This window comes from Stegodyphus dumicola, chromosome 7 (genome assembly GCF_044657685.1).
Source record: "Stegodyphus dumicola isolate Sdum_Otavi_A_Nest chromosome 7, ASM4465768v1".
NCBI lineage: Eukaryota > Metazoa > Arthropoda > Arachnida > Araneae > Eresidae > Stegodyphus > Stegodyphus dumicola.
In genome coordinates, this window is record NC_140774.1 from 90420965 (window position 1) to 90445235 (window position 24271).

The 24271-nt window shown below is 32.4% G+C and overlaps 1 protein-coding gene across 1 annotated transcript in view; it reads right to left on the minus strand.

Moving 5' to 3' along the window:
- The window catches only part of Pxn (Peroxidasin), a 274735-nt gene that overhangs the window by 227361 nt on the left and 23103 nt on the right, over nucleotides 1-24271 (minus strand). The window lies entirely within an intron of this gene.

The following is a 24271-nucleotide window of genomic DNA, read 5'->3' on the forward strand; positions in this document are numbered from 1 at the left end:
GATGGTATACTGATGACGTCATAACGGGCAATTCTCATTCAGCATTGGACGGTATGATTTCCCACAGCTTCGGCCAGCCTGAAGAGGCATCGTCCTCGATGTCTGTTGAATGGACATCACTATCATGTACCTGCAAAGAGAATAAAAAAAAGAAAAAGAAAAAAGAGTATCAGGTCCTTAGGTTTTGAGCTGATACACACATCAAATCAATTTGACCATGGCTTCATATGGTCAGCCGCAGTAGATGTCAAATTTGGTCCTTCATGGCATCCTACTTTCTCGACTTCATATCTGTCATTTGATCGAACAGCTATGATTTTATACGGTCCATGAAACTTAGGTCGTAGTTTCAAACCAGTCCCATATTGAGTTCTCTGAATGGCTACCAAGTCGCCAATCTTGTATAGTTTCGGTTTCTTACGTTTCTTGTTGAATTGTTTACGATTCTCTTCTTGTATCTTCAAAATGTTGTTTTTCGCATCTTCTCTCATTTCATCACGTTCTTGCATCAATTGTTTTAGATATTCTTCATTCAATATCTCACTAATTCTCAAATCTTCTTTATTCTTCATTTTCGTGCCTATGAGAAGCTCAAACGGTGAATATTTTGTACTTCTCGTAGTTGTACTGTTGATTATTCTCTGAACATCTGAAACATATTTAAACCATTTCGTTGAATCTTCATGTGATAATTTTGACAAAACAGTAATCAAAATTCTATGAATTCGCTCAATTTGTCCGTTACCTCTTGGAATACCGGTAGTAATTTTGACATGTTCTATTCCTTCTTCAGTACAATAAGCTGAAAATTCTTTCGATGTAAAGGCACTACCTCGATCTGAAATGATTCTCGCTGGATTTCCAAATACAGTCTGTTGTTGCTTCAATTTTGAAATAACTTCTTGCGTAGTTGGTGATTTCACTGGATAGAACCAAGTAAATTTCGTAAAAGCGTCGACAACAGTTAGAATGTGTTGGTATCTCTTGTTCGTCGATGGAAGAGGTCCAATAAAGTCGATATGATACGTACTCAAAGGAACGTTTTCTTTTGGTACAGGATGAAGAAATCCTTCTGCTTTTCCTTGCTTCTTGTTGTACAGTATACATTCTATACAGTTAGCAATTACCTTTTCAACTTTGCATTTCAGTCTGGGAATATAGAATTCTTGCTCTACGGCATTCACAGTTGTATCTACAGCAAAGTGACCTTTTTTATGTACCTTCTGTATGATTTCATTCTGTAGGGATTCTGGCACTACTAGAAGATCTTTACCATTTTCAAATTTGTACAAAATATCATTTCTCACGAAGAATCCATTTTCTTCTCCCTTCTCAACTAAATTCTTGATTAACTTCACATGTTCATCTTCATTCTGTTGTTGTGCTAACCGAATCTTCTCAGTTACATCGGATGTGTATGATGTTAAAATTAAAGCATTTCTACTTAAAGCATCAGCATGTTTCATTTGGCTTCCTGAACGATGTACAATTTCGTAATCGAATTCTTCAATAAACATTGCCCATCTCGCAATTTTAGGAGTTAAATCTTTCTTATCTAAAGTTTTCTGAAACGCACTACAATCAGTTACAATTTTGAATTTAGTCCCTAACAAATAGTTTCGAAATTTCTTCAGAGCTTCTATTACTGCAAGGGCTTCTAATTCGTAACTACAGAGTTTCTCTTGCTGCGGTGAAGTCTTCTTACTCATATACTGGATTGGGTGATAATTACCATCATCAGACAATTGGAGTAATACCGCACCAAAGCCTTGACTACTAGCATCAGTATGAAGTTCTAATGGATATCCTTGCCTAAATATGTGTAGAACAGGTGCCTGAGAGAGAATTTCTTTTAATCTGCAAAAAGCTTCCTGTTGTTCGGAATCGAACTTAAAACCAATACCTTTTCCAAGTAAGTCACTAAGAGGTTTAGCTATTTTAGCATACTGAGGAATGAATTTACGAAAATATCCCGTTAGTCCTAAAAAGCTTTGTAGTTGTTTACAGTTACGCGGTTGTGGAAAGTTTCGAACAGCAACAGTTTTGGAAGGTGATGGTCGAATAGTTCCGTTTTCAATTACATGTCCCAAAAATTCAATTTTACGTTTTAAGAATTGGCACTTTTTGAAATTTATTTCTAATCCATACTCCGAAGCAGTTTTGAGTACTCTTTCTAATTTGTCTAAACATTCAGCTTCATCATTAGCCGGTATGACTATATCATCCATATAAATAATTAGTACACCTTCATTTAACAAGTCACGAAATACTGAATAAATGTACCTTTGAAAAACATTTGGACTAATACATAAACCAAAAGGAGCTTTAAGAAATTCGTAGATACCATTATGTGTTACAAATGCGGTATATTTGGTGGAATTTTCGTCTATGTCTACATGGAAAAAGCCATTTCTCAAATCTAGTGTCGTGAAGACTTTTGACTGTTCTAAGCGATCAAGTACTTCCGAAATTAAAGGCAGTGGAAATTTGTCTTTAATAATCTTCTTATTCAATTTCCGATAGTCCACGCATAAACGTTTCGAATTATTACGCTTGTTACACAAAACAATAGGCGCCGAATAATTAGAATTGCTAGGCTTTATTATGCCCTCTTTCAATCATTCCTTAATTTGATCGTCACCAATTTTTTGTTCCGCGAAAGACATGTATCTTCTATTTTGACAGACAGGAATATCATCGCATAAATTTATTTGCATCTTGAAGTCAGATTGTCTATTTTTCCGAGGCTGGTACGAATTAATTAAATTACACAGTCTTTCTTTATGTTCTGCATTCGAAATATGCGATAAATCAATCTCGTTGACAGAAATAGCATTCACCAGATGTGAAAGGTAATTAAACGTAGAGCTACTTCCGCTTTCGGGACTTTTGTTTACATTAACAGAGACGCCAGACGATCGCGAAGGATCATAAGCATTCTTCAATGAGATAGCAATATTCAAATTTCCCATAACGCAACGAACGTTAGAATTTCGATATGACTCAGCAGTTATCAAGTTTACATTACTTTTATTCCGATGAGAAATTATTTGAAGGCCATTCTCAGTAAAAGAGAAGTTAAACTGATTCAATACATCTAAACCTAATACAATTTGATTACATAATGACTTAACAACATAAATTTTCGTACGAAGTAAAAAACTATCAATTGAAATATCAGAAATAAAAAAGCCGATGGGGTACGTTTGCTTTGATTCAATTCCGTTTAATGTGATATCGCTACAATTTAAATTAGGAGAACCAATCTGCTTGTGTAACTCTACGCTGCATATCGTTACATCTGAACCAGTGTCAACTAAACTATCAACTAAATGATTATTTATCTCTACAGTCTTCATAATTCTATTTTTGTCACAAATTCGTTGTAATAAAGCTGCTTGATGTGTCTCGGGGGTCTGCTCTGGACAGTTCGTTGAATAATGCCCGAACTTCTTACATTTTATACATTTTACACCCTTTGATTTGTTTACACAATGCTTAGAATAATGCCCTAATTCCTGGCAATTAAAACATTTGACCTTATTAACGTTAGATTGATTTCGGTTTGATGACGAAAGCTTACTTCTATCTTTAACTTGAGTGTCTACTTTCGGTTTCGGATTTTTAAACTTATCATTGTCCGATCTCATCTTATCATAAATTTTAAGCCTTTGTTTAAATTCAGATATTGTTCCGCAACCATATAGTATAGTTTTCCTAACCACAGAATCAGGAATACCATCAATAACATATTTAATTAATGAAGCATCTTCAATGTTACCTCGCGAACACATTTCTTTCATTTTCAAAAAATACTCATCTAAGGATTCATTAGGCATTAATTTACGTTTACATAACATTTCATGCAACTCAGCAGAATTAAAAGCTTTACCATATTCATATTTCAAAAGCTTTTTTAACTTACACCAGTCATTAACTTTAGGTTCACTCTGAATAAATAGTTTCGCTTTACCTTTTAATGATCTTTTAGCAAAAACTAATTTATGCAAATCACTCAATTTCAAAGAATTTATAACATCTTCAAATTCATCAATCCATTTATCAACATTTTCATATGCATTACCAGAAAAAGGATTAACAATACTTTCAATATCCGAAAAACTAAGATGAGGTTTAAAATGATCTTGAATTGGAAGCTGCATACTGTTATTTACTTGAGACTCGTTAAAACCAGGATTGTCTCTTTGATTATCATCAAGCATTACTTCAGAAAATTTATTAATAGTTTCATCTTCAATATCACTATTTTCTTCATGCAAAATATTTTCAAATAATACAGATAAATCACATAGGAAAGAGACAATTCGGGTTACGACTTCCGTTTTTAAACCTTCTGAATTTATGCACAGTACATTGCAAATTTTAATTAACTCATTCAAAGTAAAACTATTCTGCACTGCATCTATTTTCTTATTATATTCTTCAGAATCTGGTTTAAATACAAAGCCAGAAAATTCACGTAATCGTTTCCGGTTATTTCGATCTCCATCAGTATTAAAAATAAGCTTATGCAAACTTTTGATTTCAGAACTTTTACTGTTCTTTAAAGCTGCTTCCAATTCTGGAATTTCTACTAACTTCATATTGGAAAGAAAGTTTTGTACTCACCCGACAGATGATCGTCGTCAATTGGGTAATCCACACTTTATACGAGTAATCCAATAAATCGAATAACTTGTGACAACAGTTCACAGTTCAAAGCACAGTTCTAGTACTCGCACATTTTGGAATTCGAGGCCGCACGGTTGGTCGCCATATTTTTTTGTAGAATTTGACTTGATTCACAGCATGAGAGCACGAAGTAATATTTAAATGGTTCATTTAATAGAAAGAAATAAAAGTATATAAAGAAAAGTATATAAAGATGAAGTTAACGGTATGCAGGATTAACATAATGATGTAAAGGCATAACATCGAAAGCGCAATTAAAGTTCATAAACTCTTGAAGACGTGTGAGCCGTCTGCTCACGTCTGCCCTCCACTCTCGACCAGGTCTCAGCGCTGTCTGGGATGATTCTTACTGCGCTGGGCTGTGATGGTATACTGATGACGTCATAACGGGCAATTCTCATTCAGCATTGGACGGTATGATTTCCCACATACATACACATATAAAAGATTTTTTTATTATTTAATAATAGAGATTGAAGAGAAAAATTTTCAGAGTTCGTTTACAAAACAGAAGCATATGAGAGAATGGAAAGTTTTTTCGGTACTTACGTGTTAGCGCAGTTACATTTACAGGAAAAAAAAAAAAAAGAATGGTGACTTATATAAAAAATTTGCTATTATATACAACATATATATATTATTACATACATATTTTACATTTCATTTGCGTATTTATCCCTAAAGTGTCCAATGAACCAACTTATTAGCGGATTTTTATTTTTGCTTTGATAGAAATTTCGTGGCAATCTCCTTACAAATTCAAAGCAGTTATAACGATTTTGCGTCTAGCACTGTATTCTTGCAGAAATAATACTTAATTTTCTTGCATCTCAGGTAATTTTCAAAAGCACATATTTTTCAATTATGTTTAATACCGAAAAATATCACGATTTGTTTGTAAAAACCGTTGCTTGCTCCTTGAAATGTGACAAAAATAACGCTCACGAAAATGGTCCAAACTGCTTCGCACATTTTTGCCACAGTTTGGCGCATTCTGAAAAATTTGAGCGACATCTACTAAGGAGCACTAATAGATAAGTATCTTTTTTGTCCGAAACGTAATATTTAAAAGAAAAAAAAAAGCTTAAATTGCCTACTTCTATACTTGCCGAGAAGTGATACGATTTCTGATGTAGGAGTTCTTACTGTTAAGACTTAGAATTAAACATTTTAATGCTAATTCATGGCTGTATAGAAAACTGCAAAGCGATATCATAAGTGTATGTAATTTTTGCCCACGAAGAGATAATATCACCAAGCTTCAATGATATTGTATCTAATTTTCAAGAGTTTGAAAATATCAGAAGAGGAAACCGACAAGTGAAATGCAGGACAAAAGAGATGAAGGCTGTAAGGATATCATCACATCAGGCCTTGCTTGATAAAGTTATTCTGTAATGATGTAATATGCGATCTACGTCTTTTAGTTCTTCTTTTATTTCTTAGTTGGTGTCACCCAAGCACTGTTTTTAAATATGAAAATAAATACAAATAACTAAAAATACGTAAATAAAAATGATTTCATTAGTTAATTTAACAACACATTAATTTTTTAAATTCCATTAAATTTTCAATAGTTTCATAATTAAATGATAATAGCTTAATAAAAAAAAATAATTAATAGTTTTTATATTTGAAATTCACAAATGAAAAAAAAAAAAATGGAGGGGGGAGAAATAAATGATTCAAACAACAACCAATTTTAGCGGCGCCACCTTAAGAAGTAACGGAAAAGTAGATCGCATGCTACATTATTACCAATTATTCTATTAAAGTCAACAAATAAACGCTAAGAGAATAAATAATGAAGATAAAAGGGAAACATAATAAGGCCCTGACAGGTTTACAAAACAGTATGATTAAATAAAAGGGAACAGGGATGTATAGAAGCGTTCTCAGATTACATAGATAAGTAGATTGAGTACGAGTTTAATGAAATCACAGCTTTGCACAGTGCATTCCATACTGTTTGAAAGAAGTTGATACAGCTCACAAAAGAGGAATGAAACAAACTTTTTCGAAACTCTCTGGATGCTGGGTCCGGGAACAGATTCCCCCCTTGCCCTACCCTAACTATGCCACTGGCTGACATGCATTCTAAATCAAATTTACTCGCAGTATTTCTTAAAATCGTTTTGAAGGTTTTATCTATCACAAAAGAAATACCTTAGTGAGCAACCGAATTCAGATTTCATGTTAACATTTATCTTCTACCTCTTTTAAAATTATGACTTTAAATCACAGCTCAAAATTATGTAAGAGGAGTGCACAATATAAATCAAAAACGGCTTTTTATTTATTAGACTAAAGATACAACAATAAAATTAATAAAAAGAGCATACATTGTTTAAAATCCTACGATTTGCTAATAATAATGCCTTGCTATGATTTGAAAAATAAATTTAAAATTTTATACCAGTATGAAACGGCAATAGCTCACAAAGCTAACAATTTTACCTGTGGCGGAGCTGATTTAATGAGTAGACAATAATTTGGTAGCGTAACGTGATGTTACTGAAAAGGCCTAGGCTATAGCGTTTTCTAACATGGAAACATTTGTTAAATAATTTATTAATTCTTAAATGCATTCTTAACGTTTTAAATCCATATAATTTATTAATTTAGATTACGAACAATTATGTGCGATATCAAAAATTAAAACACATTCTCGTTCCCTAGCTGAAATGATTCGACGAAATAATATTCCCCTCATTTAAATAAATCGAGCATGTGAAATAGTTAAATGTAGCTAGAAATCTCCAATTAAATTCTTAAAGTTCACGTAATGTTTAAAATGTATTACTCTTTCCCAAATTTTGCATTTCAGAGAAATAATTTTAACATACAATTCTGGCCTTCTTATAGTCAGCATAAATAACTGAATAACAAATAAAAATCAAAAGCAGTATAAAATATATTTGCGTAATAGTTAATAATCAAAAATGAATAAAATATGTATTTTTTTCAAGTCATTCATTTTACAATTGAATTCAAAGTACCCTCCAGAATTGCGTTGTCACAAACTGAGGATACTTTTGAAAATAGTGGCGGCATTCCAAGACGTCTGGATACTTCTTAGCAAAAAAAAAAAGGGCCCAACAAAAGCAGCAGATGACCTTGACTGAAACAGCACATAGAACACGGCCACTTTTATGAATTTTTTACTTTGCTTTAGGGCAAACGTGAGGCAGAAAGAATGTCGGATCTTGCCTCGTTGATGGCGAGCTCTCAAAATTTTATCTTTGTTATTTTGGTTCCTTTGAAGATTCAGAGTCACTAGTAAGTTAACGGAAAAGAAAAAAATAGATCTCTATACTCTGGAATAGATGTTCTAACGTTACTAATTTTCAGACTATCTGAACACGAAGTTATGAATTTCCCTACAAATGGCTTGCTGTGTTACGAAGTTAGTAAGTTAAAACTTTAAGATAGTTATTTAAGTATCTTTGTCTCTTATGAAAAGCTCAATTAATAATTTCTTAAGTGTCTTTTTGGGTTAAAGAGAAAATTCTTGCTAGTTTATCGAGTCAAAGCTTTCTTGGAGAATATATTTCTTAAGCTTAAAAAAGTACTCTTAGGCATCTTTTATTATATTTTCTCGGTTAGAGAGGTTTTCGCCTATAAAAAAATACATTGCTTACTGGTTACCACTCGAGTTGGCCTCTGACCAGGATGTTAGCCACACGGAGTTTAGATGTCAACTCGTCGGTATTTTTACTGATAACGATTCAAGTATTGGACGCATAAGACTTGACGCGTAAGACATTTAAGACATATTACGTGCCAGGTGCACTCCGACACTATTTTTTGAAAAATCTGCAGTGTTCTGGTAGGGAATCAAATCTGAGCTTTTTCAATTGTTAGCTGGCTGTGCTAACAACTATACCACAAGGGCAAATAACAAGGATGTGTCATAAATTCATCGCATTATGACTATTTTTGCAAAGCTCTCATTTATTTATTCCCTCTCATAAGGTTAATGATTTTGTGGTAATATATATACTACATCTCGTTTAACTGAACTTTGTTTCGTGAAATCCAGCCTAACAGAAGAAGTGAAGAAAAATAGTATTAAATCAGTTAGCCTGAAAAACCGTCATGATTAAATTTATGTTAATCATTCTTTTTTCCGTTTTTCATAGTTTATAAATAAACATATATTTTACAATGAAAGGAAGTAATCTCAATAAAGATGTAAAGAATTAACGGGTCATAGATTTCTGGTCCGAAGATGACGTATAATTCCTCCTTACTGTTCAACAGACTATGTCTCCATTTAACTGATCGAGTCCTAATATGTTCAAGACTAATCAACAAACACTGTGACTAAAGAAATAAGTTAGGAGAATTATTCATTCTTTTAATTATATATATAAATGTATTGCAAAATCTGCGTTTGATTAAAAAATATAGGTATTATTTCTACTCGCAATTGCCGAAAATAATGAGTACGGGCTACAAGAAAAGCAAGCTTACTGGAAATGTCTACACCACATTTAACTCAAATATATATTATCTTGCTATGCTTATCTCACTTCAAAATTCTTCAAAATAAGACTAGGTTCAATAGATATTCAAGATATAAAACTATTCTAAATAACAGAAGCTAATTCTCAGCATCAAGTATAAACTTCTTATGCTATAAGTTTCCCTTTTTAGACCTGCTGTAAGTTTCCCTTTGGTGAAACGCTGAAGATTATATCAATACTTACACTAGAAAATTATTAATTAGAAATTTAGAAATTTAACATTAATTTAGAAATTTAACATAAAACCTAAAATAATAAACATTGCTCAATTTAACAGGGATCCAAACACCAAAGAAACCAGGTTTTTGCAAACATCGACAGTTTTAAGACATAAAAGAGTTCAAGAACCTCGCACTTGACATAATCCCACCCAAAGTGATGCCAAGAAAAGAAATGGTGCTATCTACAACAAAACAGACTTGAATGGATTCTATTCGATTAATTACGAAGCGCAGTTAGCAAGCTTTTGCAAACGAGTCGAGGGTCGCGACCTCTGACGATGAAGAGTCCTTGTGAAAAGTAAGCTCTGAAGGATTCCAAGTGGTTCTCTCCTTTCTCTTCTCAAGCTGATTCCTTCTTCCAAGGTCTGTTATTAATGAGAAGTGTCTTTTAAAGAGTTGGCTCGCGCTGCTGTCGTTAAAGATGATGCAAACCACAGTTAAACCATAATTCGTTTCTTCTAGACAATGCTCCTCTTTAACGCAAATATTTTAGCATATATTAAATGTTTTTTCAGCTATATGATCATTCTGTAAAGAAACTACAATATCATATATTATTTACATAGTATTCTTTTATAAAATAACTTCACGAATATTATTTTAATATAAGAAGTAAGGGTTGAAAAGCGGGAATCGTATACGGATATAACAAATATATACCAAATTCAATTAACAATGAGGAGCTAAATTTTTTAGAGCTAAGTTTTCAAAAACTACTCGTGCTATTTTTACAAAACTTGACACTTTGGCATAATTAGAGTCGTAGAATCGAAATATGGGAAAAAATTGGCATGCCATTTCAAATAAAGCCCGATTTTGTGTCAAAAATCGGATATACGAGAACATATACTAGAACAATGTTATATGTAAATCTAATATATATCCTAAGTTGCGCTTTCGAGACATGAAAAACGCAAGTCGAATTTCGTCAATCGACCCAATAGAACGGGAGATATAGAATTGTCCATCCCGCCCTTTTTTTCCGCAGTGTACATGTTTCCGGTGTTTAGGGAATATGAAATGAAGAAAGCTTTGGTCTTGCATTACATTCTAATGAAATTGAAGATTTCATAACATTCTTTCTAACATTTATTTATAAAAAGAGGATAGTTTAGAAATTTACCCGACTATACCTTGTCAGTTACTCTGAACACTGCTCAAATTATAATTGAAACTACAGCTTAGCCAATATTACGAGAAGCATTTTCTGGCAAATTTTGGTGTTGATTTTTCAACAACGAAAAAATAATCAAAAGTAAAGGCTTTCGAAGGAATATATTTTTATTTCTTAGCTGTAAATTTTCTTAGCTTTTTTTTTTCCTTAGTTGTAAATTACTTGAGGTCTTTCAACAAAGAAATGTCGCTGCAGTACAAGTAATGAATTTAACCTACTTTTATCATTTGTTTTTCTTGGAACCAGTCATGACGGATTTCAGAGAAGATTTATTCTTTATGAGAGGCCGTACTTTTTATATACGCATTTCTAGAATGATAGATTAACTTCTTGAATTATTTTACACATGATCGATGATAATTTGCTCATTTTTCATAGCTGAAGGTTTATTTTTGAAGTGCAAAAACTATCATTAGAGATCTGAGACACATATAGAAACAAGGACTGGCTCCTACTGGATATGGAATATCTGCAACTAGCATTTTATTATACCAGACCAGGTGAAGGGCAAAAATAGATAGTAAAAATAAACAAGATTGCGAAGAATTTGCTCTGAGGCAGTATTTTCATAACTACCCTGGACATGAAGTCTAACTAAAACCGGCTTTATTTCAAAGCTGTATTTATTTAATTTCAGTTCACCATTTATTCACATACTTTAAAATAGTCCGTAATCTATGTTATAGTTCACATGAAATAGTTCGTATGAAGTGTTGTGCATATAAAATAAAATTTTATATGTGTTCACATGAAATATATTTCATACATGTTCATATGAGATAGAATTCCTATATGTTAAAATGAAATATATGTTCCTATATATTCAATGAAATAGAATTTAAAGTGAAGATTGCTTAAACTTCACAATGTTAAGAATGATTATTGTCTATCTTTAGTAAAAACGTTAAACTGCTACATATTTTTAGAAACAAAAATATTTACCTTACATTAAGAAAATATGCGAAAAATCTTTGTTAATTTCAGAAAAATATGATTAAATGCTTTTTAATAAAATTTGTACTTCATGTGAAATTAAAGTTACGATGATAGTGAAGCTACTGAAAATTGCTACACAGAAAATAAAAAAGTATTCTCGTTAATTGTTTTTTCATTTACATTAATGAAAGACTATAAATTTCCAGTTGTCACGAAAAACTTAATTAAAGGCTACGAGTTCTAACGAAGTCCTTGGCTCTAACACAAGCCATTTCCCAATTTCAAGTTTTATGCTTGATGTGAATGATATGTCTCCTTAGTGTTTATTTCCAGCTATGTCATCTTTTAAAATGACAACAAAAGAAAAGAAAAATTACTTAACAGCTTTTGCACAGTAAGCCAATTATGACTTTATTCTAGTTGCTTGATTTGTGATTTGAATGATGACAGATCCGGTTCTGGGCAGAAAATTTTAATTTCATAATCTGATTTTAAAAATGTAAAAATGTAAATTTAGGGCCATGTTTTCTTTTTCCAAAACTGAGTCAGATGTGGAGCACTCAGTTTAAATAGAAGCTCTAAAAACATGTACAATTCTAACTAATGAAGTCATTTTTAACAAGTAACGCTTATAAAGTACTATAAACATAAAAATTACTTTTCTTTTTTCAAAATATCTGCTTTCTGAATTCGTTTTAAATTTCAATCTCTTTTTGCTGGCATTCATTCAGCTTTTGTATAGTACACAATTTTTAATTGAGCTACTTGGAAAAGATAAACATCTTAACGAATAGCACCATCACGACACAATAACGCAATGCATTTATGCCAATGGAAAGAAAAGGGTAAACGTAAGGTAAAACGTAAGGGTAAAAGGGTCTTTTATTATTTTATTTATTGCTGGTAATATCTTACTGTATGCAACAGAAATAAATTTGATTGCATTTCTTTTATATGTACCAATATCATATTTATATACAGTGTTATGCTTTGTCTCAGATCTCAGAACGTACTCGCGAACATGAGGGCACTACTGTATAGTCATGGAAAATCAATTCAGATCATTATACAGGTGAAATTTCGTGCGCATACTCGAGGTCTACTTACTTTACAAGTAATGCCTTCGTGAAAGATATCCTGAGGCTCAAATTGCTGTATTTACGTTACATGTCGGGATTACCAGGACACAATGGGCACACAATGGCCAGTTTAATCATCGGAATCGTTGCCGAACGGATAATATTCTGTGTCTCATCTACCTAAACCCTGCGAGCTTGGATACTTTATTTCCTTGTGCATTTTCTCCTAGCTTTTTAACGCCTAATTCTGAAAACCTTAAAAAGTATTCAGATAATTTTCCCCCTCATCAAAGAAATCAAGAACAAGCTCCTCTAAATTTTAAAGTGGATTCGCCCGAGTAGCGAATATTTCCATCTTAGCAAACTCTCGAAAATTACTTGCGAAAGTTGCGCTGAACCTTTTCCTTCTAACTGTTGAATTTTATGCCAGCCTATTACAAGAACAGGCCAATCAAAGCGAAGCAAACACGAACTAACATTAAGTCTACGATTTTCCTGAGTCAGCTGCACATTCACCTTCTCTAATTATTTACAGATGATTTGAGGCCTAAGGAAGAGCAGAGACAACAATAAGAACGGGCGTGATTTTAGTTACACGGAACTAAGAAATGAAGATATCTTAACAACTATTGTAATATTAACATTACTATGTATTCTTGTTAGAATGTAGGTTACTTTTAAAGACTAAATAAAATTGTGATAATTACCTGAAGTTTATCCATGACTACTTTTCATATTTTATGTTCTTACAGTAACTGCGTTCTTCGGAAATTAAATTATTCGCATGATTTGCCCCTCTCGATTTTGGGACGATAAAATTAGTAAAAACAGAGGGAAGAAGATATGCAAGAAAATTCAGTAATTTTACAACACCTAGATGAATATCTTGTAGTAAAAGTGACTTATAAAAGCGAATGTTAAGGATAACGTCGTCATGCATACTCTAAGAATGATATAGTATATATAATTTGAAAAACTACTGTCACGCATATCATTCGAGAATGTAATCTTGGAAAACCAAGAACGCTGCAAATAGAAGATAAATACAAAGAAGTTGATGGTGCGGAAAAAAGACTCCGTTGTATCTTGAATATTTTTTTTAACGTCGACTTTTTTACTTTGTCCCTAAAAACGTGCAAGTTGCAATAGCTATTTCAAGTTTCCAAGAACAAGGCGATAGCGGTTAGGGAAAAAAATAGAAAGCAGGCTTTGTGTCTTATGTGATCCAAATGTTCCAGATGTTAGACGTTTCTCAGCTTTGCGGTTTTACTCAGTCAAGATGACGGCTCACGCCATAAAATGTGCATAGCTATATTTAGTTAAGATGGATTAAAGTTAGACTGATAACCTTTTATTTTCCAAGGAGTTCTGGAAACTAAAAAATGTTTTAAAAACGGTAGAAAGTAAAATTAATATTATCGCATTTATAACATGTGAGTTTGCTTCAAATTAGTCTAAATATAATGTTATAAAGATACTGGCATATAAAATCAATTATATTTATATCTAAAATTTAATTTGAACTATAAGAGCCCTTAAAATTATTATTTTAATTCGGTTACATCTTCCTTTTATCCTAAAAAATAGTAAAATGCTTTTAATAAACAGTATTTTCTAAGTGCGTCATTCCAAAATTAGTGGCTATCAAATGATTCCTAATAGAGTACACGTGACACACATGCTTACGTAACATCCAAAGTGAAACTGAAGTCCCCAATGCATTCGAATAAACCTTTTAGGAACCAAAAATAATAAAGAATTACTACGTCATTCTACTCAAAAATAAAGTATAAATTTACCATTCTTAATCTAAAAAAAAGCATGGATAACGATCCACGCTCTTTTCACGATTGTCTTAGTCTACCTAATATGCATTCTGCTTTCCCTTTTTATCCTACTTTTAATGATGTAAATATTAGTACGAGTATATGAAACATAGGCTTGGATTTATTGAACAAAAAATGCACTAACAGCATCTGTTGGATCGTTACATTACTTTTACTAACGTACGAACTTTGCTTGAATAAAGATAATTTGTGAAAATACCATGAAGTGCATTTTTATTATATAAGAGCAAAAGGTTTCAGCATCATAATCATTTTCTCTATCGCATCTTAAATTTTCATCATTAAAATTATGTTTTTATCATCAGCATCTAAAATCTTTCGTCACAATTATTATACAATAATACAACAATTTCATAAAAAGAACATTTTTTAAAATGTGAACGAAACATGTTTCTCAACTTTTACAATTAATAATCCCCTTCAGTCTTACTTGTGAGTACTTATCCATGGCTGTACTAAAGAAAATGTCAAAGTTTGTAATCAGTGTGCATGGAAATTTACATTTTATAATATTTCAGATTGATAATTCCCATTTAATGTGAAAGAAGCCAGGTAGAACTTTCCAAAAGGTTAAACTCTGAAGATATGAGTAGATATGTTAAACTTCATTTGCATTCGAAGAAGGAATTTTAATTAGAAATAGACAAAGTTGAAGTTTTGAAACAGAAAATTTTATTCCTACAGGTCCTTGCCAGTTTCAAAATCTGAAATTTTATGCTATCCAAGTAATTCTCGACTTTAATACACCTCCAAAGAAATACCACTGTGCACAAAAAGAACTGCATATTATACAAACTATTTATCCCCCAGTCACTGATATTTATTTCCATATTATCATAATCACTGACGTTTTCATATTATGCAAAGTTATTTTTTATAACTACTGACATTCCTCATTATTAATTTATAGTTTTATTTCTGTAAATACTGTTTAGCCCATACGTATTTATAACGCACAGCTAACGTTAAGTTGCATTTAAAAATTTTTTTCTGAGAGAAGTTTCCAGTAACCATCATAATTATTATTTACAAAGAAACAACTGAAGTTAAGAAATATATTAAGTAAATGCTTAAACTGATGATTATTAAAGCAGCGTGAACACAGCCCACACAGTAACAAATCGCAATTATGTAATTAATTATTTTATCTCAGATGGGAACCTCATAAAGAATGATGATGTAATGTAGCAATAAAATTTCATCCTCGAAAACAAGAAAAACATACACTTGCACCCATTGCTTCCGGTCATATCAAATTGTTGCTCCCAAAAAACTTTCAGGGAACAAAAGCCATGCCATGGGTGCGGAAGTCTGACAATTCATTACTCTAAACGCCGCGACCTACACATCGCTTTTAGCAACCCACATGATACCTCTAAAGCCATAACAAGTAAGTAGTTCCCAACTACTACGTCTATTTCCGCCCCATTTTAAATGATTCATAGTTCAGCCCTGGCCAACAGCAAGAGGATTTGTTTGTGATATATTCAGCGGAAGGAGCAAGATGACATCTGTGGAAGTCTTTCGGCAGCATTGACGCTATTTCAGGAAATGGATGTCTCATCTCGTCCTACGAAAAAGAAATCGCAATTTCAAGAAAGTTTAGCGAAGACATATTGAAAATGATTTTTAAATTCTTCAATCGTGGTTTTTTTTCTTTTCTTTTCTTTTCTTTTTTTTTTTTTTTTTTTTTTTTTTTTTTTTTTTTTTTTTTTTGTGTGTGTGTGTGTGGGGGGGGGGGGTAAAGACACTTTCTCTTAAAGATATTTTTTCAGAAAATAAGTGGAGTTATAAAAGATTTCCAATTGAATCTCGCACAGCATGAAGAATAATCATTCTAAAATTACACACAATGATATACACTTATCTATACTAAACTTCTCACTAGCAAATAATGCTCGACAGATATGGGTTATGAAAATGAATCCAAGAAGATTGCAATGAAGTACGACGTTTCTACAATGGAAAAGTCTACATAAAACACGAATTATGAGCGTGTACTTTTGAAGGAAGATTGACTTTATATCATTCAATTGCTCGACCTTAAATCGTATGTGTAAACCTACAGTCTTCGCACAACATATGCCCTTTTGAGGTAACGACTACATCATTTCTTTCTATTTGTCTCAAAACCAACCTTTAACATTTTAACTTCCTATCTGCATATTCTGCTTTTACATATTTTTATTACCATGATACTATGTAATTTTTATGCCCCCCAAAATTAAATTTATCAAGGAAACCTCAATGCACCATCTGTTATTATCTAATTCAAATATGGGCTTTCAATGTAAAATTGTCCTCCTCCTGATTATAATCCGAAGACTGTTTATTTAAAAGAAATAGTAAATATTTTATTTTTAGAAACATTAAGCATATGTTATAGATAAGAGCCAGTACAATTACAATCCCAGTAGAAAGCCAGTACAATTACAAAAAAATGGAAGAAATTATAGTTAGTTCATCGATTTAGAATAAATAATATATAACTTAGAAACGTAACAAGTATTGTACTCTGAAAATATGTAACAAGTATTATGTACTGAAATATTTAACGCAGAAATCACGTCTCATGCTTCTTTCAGTGAAACTTATCACAAAAAATATTTTTATTTAAAATTGAGATTATAAATAATGTTAGCTAACATAAATGAAGAAATTTTAATGGAAAATGCTTTCCAAAAAGTGACATTCAGTAGAATTCGGTTATTGTATTTGAAATTGGGCATCGTAGATGGCATTTGCTTGCAAAATTTAGGTGCTACGACATACCTTATCACAAAGTCATTGTAGGAGTGGAAATGATTACGACAATGTTCTGCCGGGATCCAATCTTTCATTTTCAGAACACAGTGATTCCTAATTACAGATAAGATACAATTTATAACAGCATTATTTTCTTTCGTAGAAATGGTACCCTATGCCGCATAGTCTAATTAGTTCCTGAATTACACGAAACGAAAAATGCAACACCAATAACATTTTGTGCTAGCACTATGTAAATTTCGTGTTTACAGAAATTTATGAGAACTTTTCGCTGTTTGCGGTCATTGATATCTTTTGAAACTCTTTCAAAAAAGAGTAATTAATCAGTTAAGCTAATTTTCAAGGGTGTGAAAACTGTTTTAATTCTCTTGCATGGCTGATGAAAAGATTAAGGAGCAAAAACGGCTCTTGAGATATGGCATGTTTACTCCCTAGTCATAAAATTAAGCAGAAACTGAATCCAGTGGATAAGAACAGTGTAACTTTGCATCGCACTGGGATAGAACTTAACATGATGCAACGACAGTATGTCGAATTTAGAGTCAATATTTAGAAAAGTTAATGTTACTCACGGGAGAGAGAACAAATGACGAAGGTTCCATGGCCAAGCAAGTTCCCACCTCCAGATGCAACTCAAAAATATATTTCAAAAAGCATGGTAACATTGGTGGAATTCCGCCGAACAGGGCAGGCGTACGTGCGACCTATATTAAAGAACTAACTCCCCCTCCCAAACGTCGTAAGTAGACGACATGGCTGATCTCAGGCCACGGTCCTTTTCCCACATATTTCTACAAGAGGGATCTCGTAGATTCAGATGTATGCATATATAGGGAGGGAGGTGATCGAGATCATTACCTGTTCTCATGCATCATAATAACAAGTCTGCACCTGAGAAAACCAAGACTAGAACAAGATGTGAATCCGTACTTAAAATGTACAATCAATAATAAATATGTGCGGAAGCGCATAACCTAAATAATGGATATTCTGGCATCAAGGGGCTCTAGAATTCTGCAACACAGAGGAATGACTCAGTATACGAAGTCAATAAGGCTGATTCTTCTACCATTGCTGAGCATCATCGTGAAATTTTGTTTCTGGAGTGCCATCAGCAGCTGATCACCTCTAATACGTCCCTAGACGACAATGACAGCACACATATATGTTGATGATGATTGCAGCTGGCTTCAATGTTATACTTTCCGAGCAGGCCAAATGCTATTCTTTGGTAAAATAAAGCACTGCAATACACATTTAACAGTCTGTAGCTTTTGCAAAACATGAAGGTGATTCTTTAGTCGGTACAATCCGCCTATTTCTTGCTAATAGTTAACTTATGAGATATGTTTGTCATACAGTAGGTTGCTCTGAAGCGTCTTCATCATAAAGATAAATGTGAAATTTTAGCCAACAGCAGGCGGTTTGCAAGAACTCAAGACAGAATTCGAGCACTTGAATCAATCTCATAACGAGCTAACAACTGTATCATCCCAATGGCAACCTCACTGTTTCTTTACTGAAGTATACCAGTGCTGTAGAAACATTAAGAATTTTGCAGCGTGATTTCTGAAAATTTAACTGTGAACAGGAATTGAGCCCACATCTTCAAATTATTAAACTGATGCTTACCGCTGTACGACAAAAGCATGTGGAAAAAAACGCCATTTATTTTTTTAGTGTATTTAACAATCAGTAGCACGTATACGTAGCACTATAGTTGCTTGAAATAAAATTCTTTTTGAAGAATTTACTTCATTTGCATGTATTACTATATCATTTGACGCATTTGTACATGGTTCTGCCTTTTCTCTTTGGAAGAGTATACATTATCACGAATTGCAGGCATCAAAACAAGACCAAATTGAGATGAATACTTCTATCTCAGTTTAACTCAACGATCATCTGAATAGATTGCTTTTACCTAAATTGACCGTATTGTGCAATTTGTATAAAATAATTGTAATAAACTTATTGCAAATAAATTCGCAATTAAAAAAGGAAATAATGCATATTAAATAGCTTTAACTTCCATAAAGAATTTTACAAAATTCATGTTAAATAGTTATAACTTCTATATTTAATTTCTTCAAAGCATATGAATAAAATTTATTTCAGTATATTCTCATTCTTATTCATAACAGAGGCACTGCTAGCACAAAAATTAATTCAGCTAATAATTAGTATTCATTTACTATCTATTTCAGAGTATAAGTTGATACGTGTATAAACCAAATATAAGATTATGGTACAAAAATTCAGCAGAAAATGAAAACCCGATAAAAGCGGAATTTAAAACTTAAACTATAAATTCAACTTTACATCTGAATGCAAGAAAAAAAAACGTTAATTTGAAGATTTTATTTTAGCATAAGCTGTTTCAATGACCGAACATTGTCGTCTTATTCAGCTGCAACCGCTGAAGCTGCTATATATGACCATAATTTCGAAATACTGGTCGCATAATTTAGCTAAATCTATCAGTCGAGCATGCCCTCGTAAATTCGAAAAAATAGTCCAGAAATGATCATCAGATCCTTCAACAAAAATTGTAGCTAATAATGCTATGGGCGAAACTGAAAATAAGGTTATCTGTAAGGCGTATTGGGACGATGGTAACGGAATGGGATGCCATCCATAGGGATTTTTCCCTGTAGCAAGCAAAGACTTCTGAGTAGCAAGCAAAGACTTCTGAGAACTGCAAGAAAATGCCAAGGCGGTACAGTTAAGTATGATTAACGTAAATTAGGATTAAATAACATTAAAAAAATTTATTTCACTTCAATTATTAATACTTTATTTTTCTTTCTTTTTGTGATTAACTATTTGTAATTATTATTTGCAATATTAATTATTTGCGAGTCATTTTAAATTCGCATAAAAGCCTTCAGTATCAAAAAATTCTACGAAAAATTCTCGGCTTATATTTTGTACGAAACTGATGGACAAGGAAAGGAGAAGGGGGAATTAAAGTTACAAAATACAATCTGTTTCTTCTTTAAGAAAAAGAATTTTAAATTAAGCTACGGCAACAGAAAAGAAGAATAAGTTTATCACACGGAATGCGCATTCATTTGCAAATATTAATACTGAAATATAAAAATGTCATTTAGAATACAGTCTTTCGGTAACAACATTAAAATGACAAAATATTTCTTTTTTAGACAGCAATAGAGTTCCTTAAGGGCCAATTCTTTAAATCGCAGTAATGAAACCAGAAATTTTATAGCGTTGTTTTCTTTCCGAGATGTAAAGAACGTTATTAAAAAATGGGGGGGGGTGGAAGAATGCTTTATTCACAAATGCACATCTTAATTTCCGCTTCTTTTCCCTTCTCTAAATGTGTTATAGTCATTTTTAAAAGACAATAAATGGAAAAGGAAAAAAAAAAAATGCTTGAATTTTATTTTTATTTTATGCGAGTTCACAAACTAAAGTACGCAGTTCTGCTTGAACACGAATATGCAAATTATTTTACCTAAAAAATTGATTGTTTAGTTTGGACTGAACTCGTTTGTAACCAGAGAGTAAAATAGGTAATGGTTGTCCCGTCTTTTAATGCCTGAAGGTAAATTCATGTTTTTTTCTATGTCGGTAATTCAGAGAACTGGCCATTAAATTAATGACTATTAGATCGGATACCATTAAAATTAACGACAATTTAGATCGGAAATCGCCACAGTAATGCAATTAATTGGATACAAAAACAAAAGTTTAAAAACTTGCAGTCTAATCCATCAAATATCTTATTCAATCTACTTTTTTTAAAATTATATTTCCTTTATCATTGGACTTCTGATACTTATTTTCGTTTATAATTAAGTTCCCTTCCGCAAAAAAATATTCTTTTATAAATATTAGATAAATGATACGCAGATAAGACAGGATTTAGTTTACGTAATAATAAAAATTACCCAGAATTTCAGTTTTTCGTTTAAAAGAGATATTTATTTATTCTCCTACAACCACTCTGACATTCTTTCGGACAATATAGGTAGTACACAACTGTCACTCATTAAAATAGAACTCATATATAGCCTAAATGCTTTTCAAAACCTTCAAGTGTGTGTTTCACAGATCCAGTTGCTAATAGTCTCGATTCACATGCGTGTGGCATTCTGAGTTTTAAAAAAATGAAGAAAATAATGTAATAATTGCATAGTTTTCTTCATTTCTTCAATTACAACTATAAACTAACCTTAATTAAAAGTAAATATACATAAATATATGATAAAAAAAGAATATTTCAAACCTTTTTGTGATCCACGAAAAAAATGTCTCGCAGTTCACATTTTGGAAATTACAGTACTAGTGCCATACCGTCATTATCATACCTCATTTTATCGCGATTTTACTGGTTACTTTTGCTTTAATTTTACTGCGATAAAATTTTAGTCTTTAAATCATACCTTAGCCTTTACTATTCTACAGCCATTCTTCCATATTTTCTTCACTTACATCAAAGAATTTATAATGCCGCTTATTTTTTTCCCGCACTAATAACTGCTACTGCATTCTATAATGCGGTACATGTATTTTTTGCCGCACGAAAATAGAAAATTGTCTCATAGACTTAAGAACATTTTGAAAGAAAGCAGCCCTATTGCCAGAATACAGATGCCTACACTTTTTTTTTGCATGGAGCTAATACCATTACTTTTAATGACGGGTGACATTTCGGGGTAGTTTTAAGCATTTTACAAAGAGCAACGATAACCTTACTCTTAACAAATTTACCATTGTTATATCTAAAAACGACATTTTCAAGACACTCAAAGAGAAAAGAAACATAAAAATTTCGAGGACACCCCCCCCCCATTTATGCTATAAACAAGAATGTGAAATAGTAGAAATCCCACGATAAGAGATTTAAAAGCCATTTCCCATTAGTTTCGTGTCGAGTTGCAATTGAACAACTGGCTTCAGCTTTAAATGGACTGAAAAGGTTACTTTCCTTATCACCAAAGGTTACTGGAGAACGTCACAGTTGTGTTTATAAAGTCATACTGCCTTCCGGATTGTTTACAAACGTTTGGAGTCAATTAAGAGTTACCCTGACCCCCCAATTTATGAAGACGGAAGATTTGGGTGCAAAATTTATCAGAGAGTATGTGACCCTGTTCTAAGTAGTCAGTTTAAAATAAGAAAAAAGGGATTATCACTTTCTTTTTCTTACGCCCATTTTTTTACATACTGCTTGATTCCTTCCCCTTTTTAAGAACAAAATTGAATTTCGATAGATTACGTCACTGTAGATGTAAAGGAATACGTAATGCTGAACAGACAGCTACAGTGGAACCTCGAGATACGAGTTTAATTCGTTCCAGCATTGACCTCGTATAGCGAATTTCTCGTATCTAGGAACAAAAATCCCCACTGAAAATAATGGAAATCCAGTTAATCCGTTCCTCACCCCCAAGAGTATCAACATAAAAATACATTCTTCTAATAAATAACACTGGTAAATAATATAACCGTAGTTTACCTTTATGTAGCTTCCGACAAATGAATCCGACACCGAATCGCCGATCCTTGAAAGCTTCCGACACCGAATCGCCATTTAACTGCTTCTCGTTAATCCACACCAACAGAATCTCAACATCTTCTAGGAGTTTTGGACGGTGCTTGAAAGTAACGGTAACTCCGTTGGCCACATCAAGTTTCTTAATTTCTTCCTTCTTCTTCAGAATAGTATAGATCGTCGATGTCGAACGTAAATCTTCGCCAATTCCGTCACTCTTACACCAAGCTTATTAGCTATGATTCCTTTCTTAATTTCAACGGCCATGGTTTCCTTTTTTTTATTTGCAGCAACATTTTTATCTGAGGCAACAATCTTCTTGGGAGGCATCGCGAAATAACTATTTTGACGTTAAAAGTAAAATCAAATTAACTCACAAGCGCGTAAATATGCAGATCAAAGAACACTGAGTGATCTGATGAGGGCATTCCTATAAAGAGAATAGAATCATTCATATACAAGATGTATGGGAAGAATTATCTCAATTTATAGTTGAAGTAAAACTCTTATTATTCTTTGTAGCATATCCATAGTTCACAGTAGCGTTCACAATAGCGCAAAAAGGATTTCCGTTAGCTGGTAGCAAATTAATTCGATACTTGAAGTTGAAGCACACTACATTGTGTCTCAAAAGTTCGTTGCCAAACTTAACATGTTGGTCTGTCATGTCATGACAAACAAGATTATATCGGAATTTCTGTCAGAAAATGCGAAAGCTGGAGAACAATGTCCACAAGCATAGAGGGAGGGGGAGAAAGGACGTGGAAAGAGATGTTAATATGATTTTTATTAAAGAACATGCTTAAGTATTTTGTTATAATTAAATAAATCAAATGCCACTAAAAACAAAATAAATATAAGCTTACGCATGCTATCTAACTAAAGAATCTTCATCCATTCCAATCAACTACACTAATATGGCTTTACCATAATTTAAATGCATCTAATTCTCATCTTTAGCACTTGTGCTGCAGTTTGATCTGAGGTTTATATCTTTTAACGTTTAAAAGCTTCGAGTTGGACTTTAGTAATCATATATCATTGATTATCGTAGATAACAGGTTAACTAATTTATATATTGCTTCATAATCTATCAGCAGTTGCTCAGCGGCAGTTAAAAATATTGAGACTCTTTAAACCTATTCAGAAATCAAGGAGTTGTATTGTTCCAGTCCAGGATTTCTTTGAAGTTTTGACCAATTATGGTAAGAAACACAGATATTTAATCAAAAAAATAATTCATACATGAAAGAGGTTAGGAAAAACTTACTTTAATGAAATTCTCTAAAAATTTAAGATGTGGAACGGAATTAAATGTCACATATCTCGTCTCGACTTTATGCTCGGTACATAAGGCCATATTTACTCGTAAGTTAAATAAGTTATAAATTGTTTAACTTAGGCATAAATTATGTGACGTACACCGGATTTCCCCTTTAATGTGTTTTGGGAAGAGTTAAATTTTTTTTTCAGCTTAAAATATCATAAATCTAATTAAATTTTCTG